The sequence below is a fragment of the Eretmochelys imbricata genome, chromosome 5, assembly GCF_965152235.1.
Source record: "Eretmochelys imbricata isolate rEreImb1 chromosome 5, rEreImb1.hap1, whole genome shotgun sequence".
Classification (NCBI taxonomy): Eukaryota; Metazoa; Chordata; order Testudines; family Cheloniidae; genus Eretmochelys; species Eretmochelys imbricata.
In genome coordinates this window covers 73,872,271-73,890,952 of record NC_135576.1, presented here as the reverse complement: position 1 = coordinate 73,890,952, position 18,682 = coordinate 73,872,271, and the positions used below count along the sequence as shown (strand labels likewise).

At 40.5% G+C, this 18,682-nt stretch overlaps 1 protein-coding gene across 4 annotated transcripts in view; it reads right to left on the bottom strand.

Moving 5' to 3' along the window:
- The window catches only part of COMMD10 (COMM domain containing 10), a 159,116-nt gene that overhangs the window by 44,705 nt on the left and 95,729 nt on the right, over positions 1 to 18,682 (bottom strand). The window lies entirely within an intron of this gene.

The window sequence follows — 18,682 nt, the reverse complement described above, 5'->3', positions numbered from 1 at the left end:
ACATAACAAGGGAGAATGTTCAAAACACCAGAATCATCTCATGTCACAGTGTCTCTCCACTGCTGGTATTAAAATGCTGTATTTAAAAAAGAGTGTGAAGACCAAAAAAGGAAATAGAAATTAATACAATCTGAAGTATTGGGTACATAGATCATGAGTTAATTCCATTAAAAATGTGAACAGAATTGTGTCAAAATGAAGTATAACACTGAATGCAGACTTCCTTCGTCATCCTTGTTAAGTGAATTAAACTCTCTTTCATATTTTCACTTGAGGCTTGAGCATCAAATAAAAGTGTCTAAACCAGGTCAGAAAAAAAATTTCTGCGGCTGTTTCATATTATTTCTTTTTCTGAAATTTCTCAGGTGAAGGGAGAACATTAAAGGAAAAAAACATATCTATTAAACAAAATTTCCAGAATTTCATTAGCTGAGAAACCGTGTATATTTCTTAAAAGTAAACATAATAAAGAAGATTATTTCTGGGTCAGAGGACAGATATTCCAGTACACAGTTGAAGAAAGGATATTTAAAATTCACCATTAGATCAATTCTTGTAAATAGGTCTGACTAAGAATACTGGAACAAAGAGATAGTAGCAATATCATGGCTCTATTCTCATATTATAACCTAGCAAAATAATGTAGATAAAGTAACAGATTATGAAAAGTTTGCCCTTCACAGTTTTCTCAGAAGAGGGTTCAATCATGTAAGAAAAAGAAAACAGAGAAAGTATATTTCAACCTCAGGGAAGTATGCAGAGCATGAATTAGGCTATTTCTACACTAGAGACCTTACAACGGCACAGCTGTACTGATGCAGCTGTGCTGCAGTAAGATCTCTTGTGTAGCTGCTCTGAGCTCTCCCGTCGACATAGTGCTGTGCACACTACCATTTATGCTGGTTAAATTTATGTCACTCAGAGGTGTGTTTTTTCACACCCGAGCGACATAAGCGGTAATGTGGACATGGCCTAAGTGTCCAAACTTCACCCCTTTCCTGGGGTTTGGCTTTACTGATCACTGACAAATCCTAACAGAAACCTCAACCTAAATTTTCTTCCTGAGGTTGGTTCCCCTTAGGCCAGGGGTTTCCAAACTTGGTTCGTGGCTTGTTCAGGGAACAGCGAACTGCAGCCACTGGGAGCTGCGAGCTCAGATAAACAAAGTGTCCCACGGCCTGCCAGGGGCTTACCCTGAACAAGCTGCAAACCAAGTTTGGGAACCCCTGACTTAGGCTATGTCTACACTGGCACTTTCATTGCTAAAACTTTTGTTGCTCAGGCATGTGAAAAAACACCCCTCTGAACAAGGAAAGTTTTAGCGACGATGTGGACAGCGCTTCGTCCGGGGGGGGGATCCATGCTCCCAGAGACGAAGCTACCACCCCTCTTTGGGGGTGGTTTTATTTCGTCACCAGGAGAGTTCTCTCCCAGTGATAAAGAGCAGCCACACAGCACACCTTACAACAGCGTGGCTGCAGGTGTTACTGAAGACAAATTATTTCTCCAGATATTGAGCCTAACGTGTATTAAATGCTCCATCACTTTGTTAACACAGAGTCAAGGTTTTCCAGTAGTGTCTCGTGCCCTTCCAGAATGTGGAGAGTAACAAAACTTCCTGGTTTTCAGAGACTTAAATGAAGAGTTAAGGCTCGCACCACCTCAGCAACACAACACTCTGCCCCAAGGGAGCTGGCAATAGTGACTGGAAATGATTCAGTAATGAAAGTACAAAGATTAAACTCTCCACAGAAGTGGTGAATTCTCCAACTATTGATGTCTTCAAATCCAACTGCATGCTTTTCTGGAAGATGTTTAAGTCAAAAATAAGTCATTAGGTTCAATAAAGGAGTAACCGGATGGATAACAGAGGCCAGAGAGGTTAGACTTGATGATCTAAATGGTCTCTTCTCACCTTAAAAGTTATGAATCTATAATAAGCAGATATGAGGAAGGACTATGAGAACTTGCTTTTAGTGCTATGTGCTTGTGATATGTTCCACAGATCTCAATTCCAGAATTTATCTGCATGCACTCTGGCTGCATTCACTGTGCCAGGTATACCTGCATTGAACAGTGACAGGATTACTTGGAGTAGCTTGGCAGAGTTATGAATGTGATATGAAAAGTATTGCATGTGTACCTTGAGGGATCAAGTATGGCTCATTTTCAGCACTGAATTTTGTAGATTGTTTCAACAGAAGAGCATAAGTGTGCCTTCTTGCCATGGGGACTGACGGCATACATAACAGTAATCTCTCGGATTTAGGGTACGTGTACACAGCAATGGGGAAGGTGTTTCCCAGCACAGCTGGACAGACACATGCTAGCTCTGTTAGATCTAGAAGGCTAAAAATATCAGTATGGCCACCACAGCCTGGGTATGGCTTGGGCTAACTGCCCAAGTACAAACCCACCCAATACCATGGGCTGGCACCCAAGCCACAGTAGCCACACTGCTATTTTTAACATGCTAGCTTGGGCAGTGCTGGCACATCTGTCTGTTTGCACCGGTAAGCACCCTCCCAGCTGTTGTGTAGGTGTACCTGTGTAAGGAAGGTCAGCCAAAAAAGTGAGTGGTTCTGGTTGAAAATGGGATGTAGATAGGATGCTGTCTTATTCAGTGCATCATAAAGAATCCACAGGTCAAAGATAAATGAGTGTGTTGTATTGTGTGTGTGTGGGGGGGGTAGTGATTGGTTATTTTTTGCAAGTCTAGGGTGGTTGGTGTGGAGCAGGCTCAGTGTTTGAGTGTAAGCCTGATGTGGTAGCTATATCTGACCTAAAGCAGAGTTTTGCTCACATTAGGGGGGCTCTCTATCAGGAATCCCTAATCAAGTGAACCTGCAACTTACTTGCCTTTGATCATACTTAGTTCCATTGTGCAGGAAACATGAGTGCACAATTCAGTTTTTTATCTTCTCCCTATCTAGTCATTGCTAACTTCTTTGATAATACTTCTAAAGTAAAATCAGAGTGCGCGTGCATATTATAGGGCACTTTACAATATCACTCTTAACCCAGAAATGTTGGTTTTAGGCAAAATTTTCAACAGGAACAGAATGCAGGCAGAGAGCAAGGAATACTCACAAGGCACATGCCAAGGACACTATACAGAGCAGTAGTATAGTTAGAAATAATTATAGGGCCCTCTAAATTAGCTGTGCTATTCAAGGCTACTTTCCTACCAGTGTAAAACCTTTATCCCACAGATGGAAAAATAGCAGCTTGCCCAACAATCACTCTCACATAGCTGAGTGTACTTTGATATACAGGAACGGCAGAGTTATGAACACCTCAGGAATGGAGGTTGTTTGTAACTCTGAACAAAACATTTTGGTTGTTCTTTCAAAAGTTTACAACTGAACATTGACTTAATACAGTTTTGAAACTTTACTTTGCAGAAGAAAATGCTGCTTTTATCCATCTTAATTTGAATGAAACTAGGACAGAAACAAGAAAAGGAGTACTTGTGGAACCTTAGAGACTAACAAATTTATGTGAGCATAAGCTTTCATGAGCTCACTTCATCGGTGCATGCAGTGGAAAATACAGTGGGGAGATTTATATACACAGAGAACATGAAATAATGGGTGTTTTTATACACACCGTAAGGAGAGTGATCAGGTAAGGTGAGCTATTACCAGTAGGAGAGCGGGGGGGAGGGGGGATGGGGGAGAGGAGGGAACCTTTTGTAGTGATAATCAAGGTGGGCCATTTCAAGCAATTAACAAGAATGTCTGAGGAACAGTGTGTGTGTGTGTGGGGGGGGGGAATAAACATGGGGAAATAGTTTTACTTTGTGTAATGACACATCCACTCCCAGGCTTTATTCAAGCCTAAGTTAATTGTATCCAGTTTGCAAATTAATTCCAATTCAGCAGTCGCTCGTTGGAGTCTGTTTTTGAAGTTTTTTTGGTGAAGAATTGCAACTTTTAGGTCTGTAATCGAGTGACCAAAGAGACTGAAGTGTTCTCCGACTGGTTTTTGAATGTTATAATTCTTGATGTCTGATTTGTGTCCATTTATTCTTTTACGTAGAGACTGTCCAGTTTGACCAATGTACATGGCACAGGGGCATTGCTGGCACATGATGGCATATATCACATTGGTAGATGTGCATGCAGGTGAACGAGCCTCTGACAGTGTGGCTGATGTGATTAGGCCCTATGATGGTGTCCCCTGAATAGATATGTGGACACAGTTGGCAACAGGCTTTGTTGCAAGGATAGGTTCCTGGGTTAGTGGTTTTGTTGTGTGGTGTGTGGTTGCTGTTGAGTATTTGCTTCAGGTTGGGGGGCTGTCTGTAAGCAAGGACTGGCCTGTTCCCTTACCTTGTCATATTTTTTTAAAATACTGTATTGTATTTGCTTTATTATTATTATTTTGTCTCTGCTGCTACCTGATTATGGTTCAAAATGAGGTGCGTGGTTGACTGGTCAGTTTGTAACTCTGGTGTTCGTAACTGTGAGGTTCTTCTGTAGTTCCATTTCAAAGCGAGGTAAATCAAAGTGCACTAGAGAACTTTCGGTGCAAGGTAGCAGGATCCACATGGACACTTTGCGCACAGCAGGCTAGTGTGGGGTGGATTTGCATTCCATCTTGCTGGGAACTAAATGTATGTGTAGACGAACCCTTAGAATAGTTGACCTTTAGACAGAAAGTGATGCTCAACCTTACCTATAGCAGAGCTGGTGTTCTCCTATATGAATTATTGCAATGCGGTATAGACAAGTAGATTAGATCACTTGAAGACAAATACAAGAAATACATTCTTTGTTTCATAATTCACATTACTGTTAGGTCTCATCACATCTGACTTTGCACCTATCATATGATCAACCCACTTAGGGTTGAGGGAGAGACATTAAAGATTTTTTGCTGCTGCTTTACCTCCAGAATGGAGAGTACTTACATTCTAATAATACCAGCAGAAACAATGTGACTCACACCAAATGGCAGAATGAGTCGCAAACAATTTATTGCATCAAGCTAATCTTGCTCAATTTTAACAAATAATCCAACTAAGGTTAAAAACCAAAAGACAAAAAAAATCTAAAACTAACTCAGCTACTGTGTGAGGATATTATATTCTTCCTGTTTTGTATGGATTTATAATGTTTGGAAATCAATATGACTCAAGTAATAAACAAGTACTGAAAATAGTAACACCCAATGGCTCAGCAGGATGCAGCATCCTTGAACTTTCTATAGAGCCTCACATGAAAGGATTTTTCCTGTAAAATTTGGCACTTCTGTACGAACTACTACTTTAGTACTGTTTCCATAAAATATTTATACTTACCATTATAAAATGACATTGCGAAATCCTGCACTCCAGTTGGTCTATACAAGCAATACTGCCCTGGCAATTAAAACTACAGGAAGGGACTTAATTTTTTATTACTGAATCATATTTTTTAGCGAATGTCACTGAGCTTCCACCAGTTATATAGTACCTATTTATTAGTGAAAAACACAGATTGGTCTAAAGATGTATTACAATGCATTTTTTAAAAATGTAATTACATTCTCCACTTCCCTTTAACTTTCATACAATTTTAGGAGATTTTCTACTCCAGTCATGTTTCTCTTCCACCTTACTGCTTCTCTTATTCTCCAGATCTATCTCAATATATAACATCTATCTCCAACCCACCTTTCCTTACTGTCCTACCTGCAATCCTCTGAAACCTCTACCATCTCTCAATGTCCTGTGATCTTTAGAAGGCTTAGCCCAGTCCCTTACTTCACTGACACTCATGGTAAGGGCTTGGGAGCTGCAGTGTGAGCAGAGGATAGTGACTAGTCACTGGGGGTCCCCCCCAAATATGCAGAGGCAGGAACTGTCTTGCATGCATGATATTCTGCTCCTCCACACTGCTCTACCAGCCCTGCCATATTTCTAGTCAGTACTGCTCCAGCAGGTTTCCTGCTGCAATTAGTGAAGTCCTTTTTCAGCTGGTCAGTAAGCGCCACAGAGTGAACTCCACTTTATGCTGAACAAAGCAGGCATTAATGCATGCATTTTCCACACTGAAATTTCCATGCTAGGCAGGAGATGCTCCTGTTAAGAGCGTCTGGCTCTCTCTTCCACTTTTATTTTGTCTCCTGAAACCCACCTGGAGCTCCTCTCTCACAGAGCATCTGTGGAGGGACATCCATGGGCTCCAGAAGAGGATTGAACCATACACATCATTCCTTCTGCCCAGGTAGATTCCCCTACACTGGTATAAAGAGTGGATGATCTGCAACCATTCTCCTTTTTTGCCTCCAGAATCAACAGGACGTATTTTTCAGCAATATATTTTAGTGAACTTTATCCACTGCTCTGGTTCTGGTTCCTATGATATTACAAAACACAGCTGTGTAAGGGAATCCACCAAATTCTCAATTCAGCTTTACACTTAATTTAAATAAAATGAAACTTCTCACTATGGGCACTGGGTGGCCTAAGCTTGCTGAGAAGCAGAAGCAGCTAGTGTCAGAGGTCAGGGGCACCTAACATCAGCCATCAGAAACAAAAGTAGCTTAATCAAATGATGCTTTATTTGTAGTCACTTAGCCAGATTCTCAGCTGTCATAAAATGTTTTAGCTCCATTGACTTCAATGAAGTTATGATGATTTACATTTGACCGTTAATTGTTTTAACCTCATTTATAGTTTTCTAATGCCTTCTTAATGGGTGAAGCTACTTTAAGTGGTATCAGAATACTTTTTATTACAAATATTTCACCATTTTCTTTCCTTTTAAATAACTGTCCTACATTTGTGTCCCGCTTTTTCCCCCCAGTAAGAGAAGGCACATGTCCTGAGACCGTGCTACTGTATAGCAGCTGCAGCACTCTCAGGATTAACAAACAGACCCCAACCATGGCAATATCTCACCATGTCACAGTTCCTGGTGTGTGTGTATGCTGATCACTGAACTAGAATTCTTGTAACACTACTGTTTGACATTTTCACCTGTGCAGTACTGCCAACACCACTGACTGTACATGTTTTCTTAACACAGAAAATAGCCTCCTTTGTCTGTTCTTCAAGGAAATAGCTTTAGTCATATCTTATTAATAGTTCTGTTTTCATTAGACTGGTCTTCTGATATATTTTAAGTTGATCTTTTACATTCTAATCTGTTTATAATTCTAAAACAAATTCATCTGTATCACTCATTCATTCATAAGTTTCAGTGGGAAAATCAGTGTCTTGTGGATCTTATGAGCCAACACACTCCCACAGCTTAAAGGGCAGGAGGTTTGTTGTGTATAAAAACTTAACTTTAAGGTAAACTTTGAAGGCACAGGGTGTACTATTAGTGTTTTCTAGAAGATTTCTCTGAAATATGCCATAAGTGCTATGCAAGGGCTCTATAGACATAATTTCTGTTTCAGCAATGCCATTATGAAGAAGCCACAACAACCCTTGACAATGTATCACTGTGTAACAATACAGTTAGTAAATCGCTTTTGTCATTTACAAATACAGATCTTTTTAACATTGTCAATTGTTTAGACGAACAATTTGGCTGATCTTAAATTGCTCTGAAGTTTATGAATTTAGCTATTCAAATCTCTCTCAGGTATAAAAATAATACAATAGTAAGTACCAACATATGGCATGAAGAAACGAATTTTTTAAAAAAATAAATACATAATTCTTCCCTAGAAGTGATCAATGAGTTACTTAACTCTTGGGTGTTTAATGAAGGGACTACAGAAGACTAAAATTGTTTAACAGTAAACTTAAATTCTCAGACAAATTTCCAGTCAAAAGCAGAACACTGTACCTTTTGTTCCAGATGGCCCTGATTCAACAAAACATTCAGAAACATGCCTAACTTTAAACATGTGAGTAGTCCCACTGAAGTCAATGAGACTACTCTCATGCTTAAAATTAAGCTCATTCTTAACCACAGCACAAGTATATAAAAACATTTTATTGCATTTTTTGATTAACAGACTTTTTGCATTCATCATGCCAATGTGTGCAGAAAAATTACTAAAATTGTTAACCAAATGTATAACCATGAAAAAACTTTAGTTGTAAACATACTAATTTATTGTTATCATTGATTAATTACAATAGGTTTTTTTTAATAAAAACGTTTATATATTCCATCACTACCCTAAAACATGAACTGGAAGAAACTATAATTTCATTATCTGATTTGTCAACTAGTAAGCCTGAATGCTAAGTTAGAGTTGCAATAACCTCAGTGGGAGTTGTTGGACTGGACCTTTAAAAAGCAAATTCTGACTTTAGCTAGTGATGAGAAAAAACACACACAGTATTGCTTTTTTGTGGTCGAGGGGGAAAATTAGAGGTTTGCTCACATCCAGAAGCAAAATAAAACTTAGTTTTTCCATGCATCTCTCTTTAAAACCAGGCTTCAGAGCACTTACACATGGCATTGAACAATGTTCCTGAAATTTATGAACTATTTTAACTCTAGTGAATCAGTGCATGTAAGCTACATATCCAGTATCTGTATATCATCCAATTCTCCCCCACTGGGAATTATGCCATTTACACAGAAAAGCTGGACTAGTTCCTATACATCCGCTATTGAATAAGCTACTGTAAACTTTGAGAACTAAAAAAATAAGAGTTTCAACAAAATGGCAAAGCTTCACAAAAATGAAACCACAGGAGTAGCAGCTGTCATAATAAAACTGAACATGAAATCCCTTAGCGGTCTGTTTCCAAGGAGAATTACAAGCTTTCAAGTGTCCAATGTTTGGATAGTAATCTCATGGATCCTATTACACACTTCCAATTACTCCCTTTCCTTTACTTTGTCTGAAAGTTTCACTATTTTATAACAATGATTTTATTTATTTGCATACATTTGGCCATGTAGTAGCTGGTAACAAAATAATCGGTAACCAGTAAACGGAAAATGGAAGTTAAATTTGTTGTACATCATTTGTACACATCATATATGATGGAGCACTGTATGCTATTCTATATTACAATCAAAGGAGGACAAATAAATATTATGAGATATATCAATTACTGGTAAATGGATAACACTATTATACCTTTTCTTTCAGCGTGTCTCTCTGGCTAAATTAATGTAGAATGCTGAATTTCTAATCAAAATTACTGGTTTCAGAGCTACGCTCAAGCCTCCAAAAGATCTCTCCTATGATGAAGTTCCATATGAGGTGTTCCTTACAACTTTAAGACACTGCAATATACCACATTTGTATTTCAGAACAAAAATAAAATGGCCAAAATTTCACTCTTTTGCCAGCATTAGTGATGTGATGCAATCCTTTTCTCTTGTTTTCCAAATTGACTGTTGGCATGTGTGTATATATATATATATATATATATATATATATATATATATATATAAATAAAAGTAACTATAGAACTGTAACATTACTAGCAATAAAATCGTAACAAGTCTCAAAGTTTGATAATGTGGTTTACTGTTTTAGATCTTGGCACACAGGAAACCAGTCATCTCAACGAGTAATGAATTACAGTTTGAATTCCAAAAATTAAAATACATATAAATATATGTGTATGTACAATCACAGACATTGCCCCCTCCTTTAAGAAACTCCCTCCTAAAAAATAAATAAATTATATGAGGGAGTTTCTTAAAGGAGGGGGCAATGTCTGAGTGTACACACACACACACACACACACAATGGAGCGGAAAAACAACCAGGTGGCCACCCCACAATTCTTTGTGTGTGTTTCATCTACCGCTTCACACTAGGAGGCTTTCATGGCCCCAAATGAATGAGCATGAATGTTCAAGGGAAAAAACAGCTTTTCCCTTTTATAGTTTCTGAAAACTACCACTTTAGCCATGTAATAACTAAAGACTTACCAGCCTTTTTAAAATTTATGATAAATAAGTTAGAGCCCAACAGAGTTAGAGATTTTCTGAATTGGGTACTGTATTCAATGTTGATTTTTAGAGCTTTCCTCCCATCAAGAGTATATCAGAGGTGAGTGAGACGTTTGTTTGGTTTCCTTAAATTTATTTATTTTAAAAGGTGTTTTTGCACAAAAAAGGATCTTAGTAACCAAATTATTTTTGGACTAAAGACTGCATTAGCTCTTAGAACATCTTTGCCTTCATGAGAAGCTCAGTACTGCTGTTCCTCAGTAAAACACTCCAAAACCTCCAAAAACACTCCTTTCCAAAGTGATTGCAACCAAGATGACAATCTTTAAAGATAGAAAATCTAACGGCACTTCTGACAAGAGATCAAAAGAATGCTTAACCAGGGTGTTTACAACAAGATTTAGATCCCTAGAGGGACTTCTCCTCATTTGTGAAGAGCTGAGAAGCACAGCTATAAGAAATCATATGTCTGGACAAGAGGGCAATCCAAAACCTGCTTGCTATCTCTAGCGAGCTGGAAATAGTTACCACTTGGATATTACAATTTGAGGTTTTAGGCCTGTATTAAGACTTTACTGTAAGAACTCCAAAAAAGGACAGGCTTTGCACTTGTCTTGAATGGATCCATCCGTACTAATGCCTTACATATTGGCAGGGCCCTGAATATGTCCTTTTTGTGGAATACTTGCTCAAAGTTAAAGGTACAACAAACACATCTGAATAACTTATTTTAATTGGTACTTCTTCAGGATTCTGTAGTTATATTATTTACTCTGGTCCTGGGTGTGGATTGTGGTCCTTGAGAGAAGAGTCTTCTTGTAAAGGTGGCATAACCAACTAGTGCTACCTGAATTGGGTTCAAGAAACAGGATTTCTTTGGACAACGAGGGGCCTACTTTTGCCCTTTTTTTTAAAAAAAAAGATGTCCTGGAGAACATTATGAACAGAAAAAGACAGTCATGCTTTTTGCCAGGGAAGAACATAGCCATGATCATGCCCTGACTATTAATTTCTTTATCTGGAATAGGACTTCAGTATCTTTGTGGATCTTGGATGCAAAAGGTCTGTTAAAGAGCAGCAACACAGGGTCTGTTTCCCCATTTGAAGACCTTGAGAGGTGTGTACTCCTCTCTCCTGGATTTATCCTTTGCCTGCTTAACCAGCTGGTATGGTGTTTATAATCTATTTACATGTAGTGCTTGAGAATACAGATTTCTCTTTCTCTCTCTCCCCCCTTCCCTTTCCTATCCCTTCTCCCTTCACCCAAGAAAAGAGAAGTGTAAATGCTCATAACAGGATTGATGATCTGGTACCTTCTCTTGATGAAAAAAAGATGTTGTTAGATGTAAGTACATCTTGGCTGATCAGAATTAGGATTAAAAGTCTTAGGGCATAACTGATTACTCTGAGTTTGATCCAACTGATACTGTTCTGGACGTCTGTTCTTCCATTAACCTTGGATGAAACTGTTCCCTGAATTAGCTTCCCTGCACTTGAAGGTGACATCAATTTGCTCCATCAACCCTCTTCAATTTTTATATACTCTGGCCCTCTAAGTACCCCTTTGCAACACGACAAGGAAGGACACAGATGATGGGTCCTGTGGACTCAAGAAATCAGGAAGCTTCTAGAGTGGATTCATATGGAACCTCACTCAATAGTATATTGGTGTAATGGACCAACTGTCACAGGTTGACTGTCCTCTTTAAGGAGAGACAGAGCCAGCCCTACCTGTATCAAAATTGATTTGCTGCCTCCCAGCCTGAGGCGGCAAGATTAAGTAGGGTTAGGTGATAGTTTAATGGACAGCTGGGCCTTATAAAAAGGCTGAGAGAGATAGGTAACCATGGGGAGTGGGCAGGCTTCTGTGGAAGGCCCTGAGCCAGGGTCTGCAGAAAGCGGTGTATTCCAAGGGAAACAACATGGGGACTCAGTTCTCTATAACAGAGACTTAAAGGGAGAGCAGAAGGTAGGCTCAGGGGAGGCTCAAGTGGGGTAAAAAGTGCTGATTCCCAGAATTCTTCCCTGGAGTCCCTCTCACAGTCTCAGCCCCTCTGGGCAACCTTTCACTCTCTCTGCTCTGGGATAGAGTGCTGACTCCCAGGCTATTTTCCTAGAGTCCTCTTTACCCTACTTCAGGGCTTTCCACCCTATTATAGTATTAAAGTCTGGTCTTTTGTTATCCCAAAAGGGAATTGAGCCACATGAATCTGCGAGAGACACAAAACCTGGGTGAGGGGAAACTGAGGTTGGGAGAGCCTGCAGTGCCAAGATCAGCCAGCCGGGGCGCTATCGTGCAGCCCACTCTGCAACACCATTGTTGTAATCTGAGACATCAGAGCGCTCATAGCTGTGCCTGAATAACAAATTATATTGTGCCTTTCAGCCACCAGCTTCTGAATCCTCTCTTGATAGAAATACTTCTGTGGAGGTTGATAGCTATGATAACTCTTGTAAATAATATCAAATGTGTGGAATCATTTGGCTCTTGGTAGTGTTGACAAATCCATGTTATTTCAGAATACAACCTGGGCTGTTATGTGGCCTTTTGCAGGGAGGGTACTCTGTAGAACAGGTCATTTTAGAGTGAGTATACATGAATTCTTTTCTGTCCAAGGAAAACAATATGTTAACTAGTATGTTGAGAAGCACTCAGAAAGGCAGGTGGGCCAAAAAGTAAGTCAACATACTACAAATGTTTTCTGTTACATGCGAAGATGAGATGTCTCCTATGGGAGGTTCATATTATGATGTGCAGATAGGTATTCTTCAAATTGATTGACAGAGGGGGGAAAATAATTTTCCTTTAGAAATGGTTGCTAAAGTGGAATTTAGGGTTTCCATCCTGAACCATGGCTTCCAGAGGAATCAATTTAAGAAGCTGAGGCTAGGCACCCTCTGTCTTTGGAATGATTTGTGCTCTAAAAAGAAGATGGAGTAAATTTCTAAGCCTTCTTGTTGCCTGGGAGATCAATTACTGCAGTTTTAAGATGATATATTGCAGTCTTCATACTCTGAAGTTTCAGCTGATTGGAAGAAGAATAGGACATCATTAACCTTGGTTTAGGGGTTACATTTAACCCTAGGGATCTCTCTGCCTCAGATTCATTTTTCTAATGTAGTAGTGATCCCACACTTCAACATCTTCTGCCACTTGTCCCCTATTCAAGGAACTACACTATGTAGTCAGACTGTAGTAATGTGTGCTTGAAGAATGAAGAAGGTTTTTCTGCAGTATCCCTTCTGTCTCTTATGTCCCTTGGTGTGTTTAATCATCTAACGGATGTCCCTCATATAATTAAAAAGAAAAGTGGTTCTACAGAACCACTAACCCAGGAACCTATCCTTGCAACAAAGCCCGTTGCCAACTGTGTCCACATATCTATTCAGGGGACACCATCATAGGGCCTAATCACATCAGCCACACTATCAGAGGCTGTTTCACCTGCACATCTACGAATGTGATATATGCCATCATGTGCCAGCAATGCCCCTCTGCCATGTACACTGGTCAAACTGTACAGTCTCTACGTAAAAGAATAAATGGACACAAATCAGACGTCAAGAATTATAACATTCATAAACCAATCAGAGAACACTTCAATCTCTCTGGTCACTCGATTACACACCTAAAAGTCGCAATATTACAACAAAAATTTCAAGAACAGACTCCAACGAGTGACTGCTGAATTGGAATTAATTTGCAAACTGGATACAATTAACTTAGGCTTGAATAGAGACTGGGAGTGGATGGGTCATTACACAAAGTAAAACTATTTCCCCATCTTTATTTCCCCCACACACACACACACACACTGTTCCTCAGACATTCTTGTTAATTGCTTGAAATGGCCCACCTTGATTATCACTACAAAAGGTTTTCTTCCCCCTTCCACCCGCCCACCCCCGCACTCCTGTTGGTAATAGCTCATCTTATGTGATCACTCTCCTTACAGTGTGTATGATAACACCCATTTTTTCATGTTCTGCGTGTATATAAATCTCCTCACTGTGTTTTCCACTGAAGGCATCCGATGAAGTGAGCTGTAGCTCATGAAAGCTTATGCTCAAATAAATTTGTTAGTCTCTAAGGTGCCACAAGTACTCCTTTTCTTTTTGCGAATACAGACTAACACGGGGGCTACTCAGAAACTCCTCATATAATTGTTATTTGGATCAGAGAGTGCCAAGACCCACAGTAGAGTCTATATTTCCATTTGAGCTAAAAAGCCTCCTTAGATTTTTTTTTAAAATTAACTAACTGAAAGGTGGTTTCCAGGGCAGCACAACCTACTACATCACCAAAAAGCCTGCCCCCTTGGATATTTAGTGGTAAATAGTACCTGCTTTGCCTGCAAATTAGCTTTCCAGGGCCTTAGGTGGAGCTAGTGTTGTGACACAGAGTTTATATATATTATAATTATTATTAAACTCTGTCATGACACCACCATGTATATATATAATCTTTGCTCTTACTGTAAATCTTAGACTGTTAAGGGTTGAGGAAACAAAACATTTCCCATGACAGCCACTGCTAATAAAAATCTCTCTTAAAAAAAGACAGCCAGTCCAGGAGATGTTTCTGATCTTGAATGGTACAGAAGGCAATAGGGAGCATGACCATGCATATGTGGCTCTAGCACAAGACATGAAAGCAGCAATGCACTATACGTTAAACAAAGACTTTTGGGGAATATAAACCAGGAAAAATTTACTCCTTTTTCAGGTACACTCCCAAGTGAAATCTCTCTCTGGAGAGAGTCAAGGAGTTCTTCTTGGTGTTTACCACCAGCATCTTTCTAATGCACATGGTTTCAAACATCTGAAAGAGAGAAAATCTTTGCTGCATTTTTACTATGTCCTGCTCAAAGCCTGTATCCTAGAGCAACCCTTCCTCGGAAGGGTTGAGTCAGAGGACAAATACCTTAGACTTTTTGTACTTTTCTTTTCCTTTTTAATCTTTTCGGATTTTTGGGCTCACTTTGCAGGAGTAATTCCCTGGCTGCAGTCTTTTGTGGCTTGCTTTATGCAGCACTGTGAGCCCTCTGAATATGCCTCCCGCACTGTCCTCCCCTTTGGGGTCCATCTCCCTTTGACTGGGTTATGTGGTTTCGTTGTCAGAGCTCCCTAAATCAATTTGGGGGAAAAGGGGGGCCAAGTATGAGCCCTGCTTCTCTCCCAGGGCAATTTAGGATCCATTTTAATACTTTGGGGGTGAGTGTTCAATCATATTAAAGAAATTCTGTATTAAAATCACAAATGACTGATTCCCCATAGTTTAAATTCCAGGGTATTACTAATTAAGAGGTATCTTGGTTTTTGGTACTGTTTCTCTCCCTCTATGTGTGAAACTTGCAAGCTGCTAATTGCATTAGTACAGTCTAAGACAGAGTCTGTTCTCAAAGCAATTCACACAGAGAGAGACTCAAAGCAATACTCTGTAACAACAGAAACAGCACCCAGAGACTCCCTGCCCTTTTGTTGTATTAACAATTGTGATTAAAATAGAGATAGAGGATGTATGTGGATGGATGCTTGGTGTGGATAATAACTGAATGATCAGGGAGGTGCCAGCCTAAGAATCCAGTGTCCATCGGCTGAAGAAGGCGTCAAGTGGAAATAACCAGAGGACCCCCAGAGGGCAGACTGGAATCCACCCAACAGCCTCAAGAATGGGAGAACCAAAGAACAAGATAACATCTAGCAGCACGGAGCTGTCAGGAATGTGCCATCTGCTGATTGATTCAGCAACAGCATGATGAAGCAATTCCCATAGATTGGCATAGGAAGAAACTTCTATAAAAATGGACTCTAGAAAGTGAGAACTTTGGGGGTGTGATTCTGCAAATCAACTTCCAGAAGGATCAGATGAGCATCTGACAAGGCCCTGATCCCTCCTCATGTCCAGGCCACCTGGTCAGTGGCTTGGCATGAGCAACTCTAAGGCTGGTAACTATGATAACAACCTTGCAGAACCTGTGTGTGTGTTTGCATGAATGAATGTGTGAATAAATATGAGATTGAATGGAATGTTATAGCTATAACTAACTGCTTACTATGATTCCTTCTGTATTCACAATAAATGTGGTATTTTGCCTTTTTCCCTTTAATAAGATCCTGCTGGTTTTTAATTTATTGGTATAACATGAGGGGACACACACATGCCCTGGTGCCCCTTAAGGCTTTGTCTTTCTGGTTCTGTTCTGTCCCAGGACTTATCCCTTGGGCTGTCTGGCTGAAGTGCTCCTCATCTTTGGAGTCTCTTCCTGTTCTGTTTTGTAGTTCCTGCTTGAGCTTTTCCATGTTGGAGTCGCAGCTCCGTGGGGCCCACAACATACCAGCCTGACTTAGCCTGTACCAACATGCTCACTGAGGATAGGAAGGGCATAATTTGCCCTCTAAAGAGCCGGTGAAAGCTGCCTCCCTGCCTGGTGTTTGCAAGACAGCTCTGCCCTGCCAGAGAGGTGACAGAGAAATCTGGAAGAGAGGCATTGCAGTGCTGGCTCTGGGTGACTGAGACCACTCCAGTGCTCAACACCTAAGCCAAGATGGGGGAGAGAAGAAAGACTAAAGAAAAATCACTCACCAATGCTCAAAAAAAAACAGACAACAAAAAAATGCTGGCAAAGAAAAGTCGGGAGCAAAGTAAACCATTACTCGAGCAGCAAGCCAGAGAGGGGGACATGGCTAGCATGGGCTGTGCTACAGATATGAACTGCCTCCAGAAACTGCAGACAGGAGGGGAAATGCCCATACATATCACCATTGTGGGAGATGCTGAGCTGCAGAAAAAAATGTATTATGGTGAACTTCCCTACACCCCTTGTTACTTGTTTTACTGGGAAAACTGAACTTTAGAAATTCCTCTCTCTGCAGGAGTGACCCCTGCAATCAGAATCTGTAGCATCCTTCCCTGATGCCTTTCCCAATTTCTCAGATTTTGATGGGAGAACGTGGTCAGGGAAGAAGGGATGGAGAAAGAAGAGAGAAATCAATCTCTGAAGACTCGGATACTGAGGGTACCCTAACCTTACAGGTCGCCCCCCCCCCCATCTCTGTAGGGCACAGGGAGAGTGCCCTCCTATTTTTGAGACAAGATATTACTGAAGAGGGAATCTGAAAGAAAATTTGCACCTGCAGAATGTGCAGGGTCCTGTTGGCCCAGCAGATTTGGCATGGCCAGCCTACAATATATGAGCAAGATATGGTTAGCCCACGCATTTTTGCACTCTTTCCTGCCTGCTTCTCTATTCCTCTGGTTGCCGATGAGGTGTCCCTGTCAGAGAAGCCCACATGGACATGCTGTACTGCAAGCTGCAAAAGCCCGTTACCTCAGTATCAGAAGTGGTATTTCCAGCAAGCTTGTCGCCGAGCTCCTGAGATTAAATAAGAGCTCAGTAATGCTTAGATTCCCATAAAATGAATTAAGAATAAGGAGGATCCCTTTCTGGTGCTTTTCATAGAATCACAGAATATAAGGGTTGAAAGGGACCTCAGGAGGTCATCTAGTCCAACCCCCTGCTCAAAGCAGGACCAATCCCCAATTTTTGCCCCAGATCCCTAAATGGCCCCCTCAAGGACTGAACTCACAACCCTGGGTTTAGCAGGCCAATGCTCAAACCACTGAGCTATCCCTCCCCATTTGTTTGTTTTCTCATTGTGCTAAGCAGAAGCTCTGGTAAATCCTTCTTGCAGCTGCTGGAGGCAGATGGATCTTCTCAGGTATGACTACTCCCAGTCTGCCAGGGCCGACAGGTCTGGTTCTGCCTCCTAGGAGCTGCAAGTAAGGGTAAGACCCATTGTAATGGATCTGTGTTCTTTCCCTGTGAAGAAGAATGACTGGATTAATTTAAATTATAGGTGAAAGTTTTCCCCATATTACATCCTACTTGATATACCATAATTTCAGGCCACACTCTTATCACAAGAAGTACCAGTTGGTAAAAAACAGAAAATATACCATCACAAGAATGCAATTTTTTAAAAGGTAGATACAATTTTCAATAATAAAACTTTCCTCTCCACACAAAAATCCAACAGGCAGCACTACCACAAGGTATACAACCCTCTCTCACTTTTTCCTCACTGAGATAAATTCAGAAACATCCAACATATAATCCACATCTGATTTCAGCTCCAAGAGGCAGCAGTCATGCAGTTCGATTTATAATTACAGAAAGATATAATGCATAGTGAAGGAAGTACAAAGGTATCTCTTCTCGCCAAGGCATACGTCAGTCCTACCCCTTCTGAGGTGTTAAGGTCCAAAGGATATTAGGAACCAAAACAACCGCAACTGACACCATCCAACAAATCCCTATGCAAGGCTTATCTACAAGCAGTCTGTGCTTCCACTGATTCATCCCCAGGGTTTGGTCATCCCTTAGCAGGGATTATCCAGCTAGCAAGCTACTTCAGTCTCTAGGCAGCAACCAGACTTCTCTCTGATTAAGAGCAGCAGAGCTCTGCTTCTTTGTTCAGCTGAAGCCCTGGACTGGGCTTCTTTCAACTCCCCTCTCCATGCCTGACATTTGCTGCAGGTGTAGTGGCTTGGAGCCATCTGGATCCCCAGGCTCTCCTTAATCCTCTCTTTGCTGGCGTGGGGCCTATCTGCCTCATTAATGCCCTTGTTGCCAGGGTGGGACCTATCTGCCGCACCACAGTGATTAAATAAATGCTCTTTCCAAAATCTATAAATCTGTGTGTCTGACAAAACTCTATGCATGTTTCACTGTCAGTAATTGTATTTTAGATGTCTTTACAAAGTAAAATGTACTTGTGAAGTCACAGAAAACAAATTACCTCAAAGTAGT